The 3,320-nt window shown below is 34.0% G+C and overlaps 1 long non-coding RNA gene across 1 annotated transcript; it reads right to left on the bottom strand.

Moving 5' to 3' along the window:
- Positions 1-281: 281 nt before the first annotated feature.
- LOC141591164 (uncharacterized) lies at positions 282-2,703 on the bottom strand. Its single transcript, XR_012520704.1, has 5 exons — positions 2,618-2,703; positions 2,309-2,481; positions 1,920-2,155; positions 803-922; positions 282-592 (listed from the first exon to the last, which is right to left on the bottom strand). It is a non-coding gene; the product is annotated as an uncharacterized LOC141591164 (long non-coding RNA).
- Between the last annotated feature and the right edge of the window lie 617 nt (positions 2,704-3,320).

Consider the following 3,320-nt stretch of genomic DNA (forward strand, 5'->3'; position numbering starts at 1 on the left):
CAATGGAGCAACATAAAACATTACTTAAATTCTCATTTTTAGAATACATACCAACATTACTAAATAATCCTTATATACTCACAAAAGAAACATTACTAAATACTCCTTATATACTCCCCTTATTTAGAAGAAAGTGATATAGCGCCCATAGCGGTATAGCGCCACCGGATGATACCCTAACTCGGTACCACACTAATTTGTGTTAATAGATATTAAAAATCAAAATAAATAAGATCTTGTTTTCATTTTTTTTTGCCAACCACTAATGGGCAGAAATGTACTTTTGTTACTGAATAAACATCGAAGGATTTCAATTATATGATAAAATTTATCAAATATTTCAGAGCCATCACAAACTTCTTAGAGCCAAACACCCTGAGATTCCCTTTTAGTCCATGCCTAATCATAAACCTTGTTATGGCGAGGCGGACTGCATAAAACCATGAGATTATGGAATCAATGTCGACTCTCAGGAAATCAGGACCATCATATTACCTTATCCCGTCAGTAGGAGCCTCCACATATGAACATGTGCCATTTTTATGGCACCAAACAAACAGCATAGCTTTGTGACTTCAAAAACCTGTACACACTAGAGGTCATTTGCAAGATTATCACCAGATCTGCCCTAAAGCTCGTAATAAGCTCGTAATATGAATAGATGTAAGCAGCTTCTTAAGGATGGTTACAGAAATAGTAGTATATTACTATAGTAATTAGTAATTTAAACTTTTAGAATGTGCATCTTGTCTTAAAGTTTTAGAATGGGTTACGAATAGGAAGGAGTGAGAGACAAAGCTACCTGAAGTATCCGTAGCCCACCATCCCCACCATCACGAAAGAGCCTTAGGTCTTTATTCCAGTTTTCGTGTAAAAAGAAACCATCAACATCACTCGAGTATTAAGCCGCATCCTCCAATCCCTGCATGTTATAACAATAACATTCATATGTTTTATGTTTATGATAGAATGACCAAGATGCAAAATATTGATCGCTACAGGCTATTTCACATGCCTGAAATTCAATACTATAATACTCGTATGTGTTAAACCTATGAAAAAAAATACAAGATAAGTGAGATATATATTCCAAAAAATATGCTCAAGAACAAATCCCGAAGATTATGCTGAAGACACGGAGGCAGTCCAACGCAAAGAGAGACAATCTTATGTGAAAGTCAGCATGGACGGAGTTGTCGGGGTTTGAAAAATATGCTCTGGTGATTATTATGGGTTAGTTCATTATTATTATTATTCAACCGGAAGAAATGTTTTATGGGCTTTGTGAATCAAATCTTCACTGTTGATAAGACTTTCGGCTTGTGGTTTACGCTTGGTTACAGCTTTTCCGGAGTTCTTAAATATAAAGACTTTTCACGCAGCAACTAATCACTCAACAAAACTTTGAAATTGTGACAGTAACCAACTTTTCGTATTCCATTATATAATAACTGAAGTCAACTGCTAAACCTATTGCAATTCGTGTGTGAGCGACATTAAGCTTAACAACAAATACACCATTTTTACAAAGAAAGGCTCGGAACACAATAGTGCACCGGAATAAGTTAGCATAGTCAGGACGATAAAAGTGAGTGGAAACTCAACGTCGTCTTTTGAAACTCGGTAATCGATATAACTTAGACCAATGCACTCCCACTAATCATCCAATCAATAACATAAGGACAAAAATATTAAAAAAACATGAATTAATTAATGTTAAACCACAAAGAATAGTACTCTGTATAATACATAATAGGAGTTGGAGACATAGAAAAAAAACCATGGCAAGGATAGAATGTAATATCGTCGTTGAATTCACCAAATACAGTAAACAATCGGTAGACAATAAATCCTAGCTTGATTATGATGGATTATGTCAATAAACAACTATGTGGGAAATTAAAATCAAAAAGGCTGACCTTAAGTGAAATGCAAGTGAATATTAAGTCTTCCCAAAAACAAATCCACCATTTTTTATCCTGAAATTTAATAGTACAAATTATACCGAAAGAAGAAAATCACGACATATTTATTACTAATATAAGATAGAGAATCACAAACTCAACAGTGATGCCTCTCAAACTGCTTCACACGCTTCGTCACAATCTCCTTGTCAAACTTTGGTACTGCCATGGCGCCATTGTTGCTTCCTTCACTGATTCAATTCACATACCCATAAAATAAATTAATTGAGTGAGACCTAGAAATTTAAGAAAAAAAAAATATAGTTATAAAGTAGATAAAACTATAGTAATAAAGTAAATTAAATGGAAGTAGAAAAAAAAAAACGAAAAAATGAGATACTTACAGTGAGGCGATTGAGAGATAGCGAAACCCTAGAAATTAAATAAACCAATCTTAATGTTATACTCATATTCATATAGACTGATCACAATCTTAATCTTTTATCTTCGAGTTAACTTTGACGTCGAATTCTTCGTATTTGTACCGAAACTCGAATTAATCACACCGGCCTAGCTCCTGCATGAAGGAAAAATGAAACTAACTAAAAACTGAATTCTTGTACGATGAAGGTTCACCAACCAAAAATTGATACTACTACAAAATGATACGGACTATTCAATATGCAGAGTTAATCTTTAAAATCGATTATTACCTCACAATCTCACACCGTCAACCACTTTAAGTCTCTAATCCGGCATCATTCTCTATTGAACCAACGAACGTTTATTCCATAATTGCATAAATCTGCATTCACAGGACAGTAATCAAATCGGTGATATTGTTCAGCTATTAAGTTGGCACTAAATTTATCGCAAAATAAAACAATTCATCACATGGAACCTAGCACATGTTCATTTAATAGCAAAGAAACATCATACTGAAAACTGAATAGCGATGGCTACCATTATTATAGATACTTACGTTAAGATCCCCTTTGGTCTATTTTCTCTGACCACAATAGCACAAAATTCAACTGATATTCAAGTATTTTCGTTGCTGTTGATAAAACTGTGTCAGTTGGTGATACTGTTATGAGCCTGAGAAAGCAGCTTCCAGGTGCATCAGATTAAATTAACATAAAGGCATAATATGCCAAAAAGAAACTTCCAAAGAGAAGAGAAATTACCTACTTTGAATGCTCAGATAAAATTGTAGACAAAGAAGGCTTAAATGCTTGATCCCTCAGTACATCAATGAAACTGTTATCGCCTGTAATCAACATAAGATTGCCAAGATTCAGCAAAACAACTGCCTTAAAGTTTAGAGAAAACACGTCTGGGGAAAAGGGACCAAATAATTAACAAAAAAAGAAACCTTTAAACAACAATATTTTACTCTGCATAAACACAATTACA

This window comes from Silene latifolia, chromosome 7, assembly GCF_048544455.1.
Source record: "Silene latifolia isolate original U9 population chromosome 7, ASM4854445v1, whole genome shotgun sequence".
NCBI lineage: Eukaryota > Viridiplantae > Streptophyta > Magnoliopsida > Caryophyllales > Caryophyllaceae > Silene > Silene latifolia.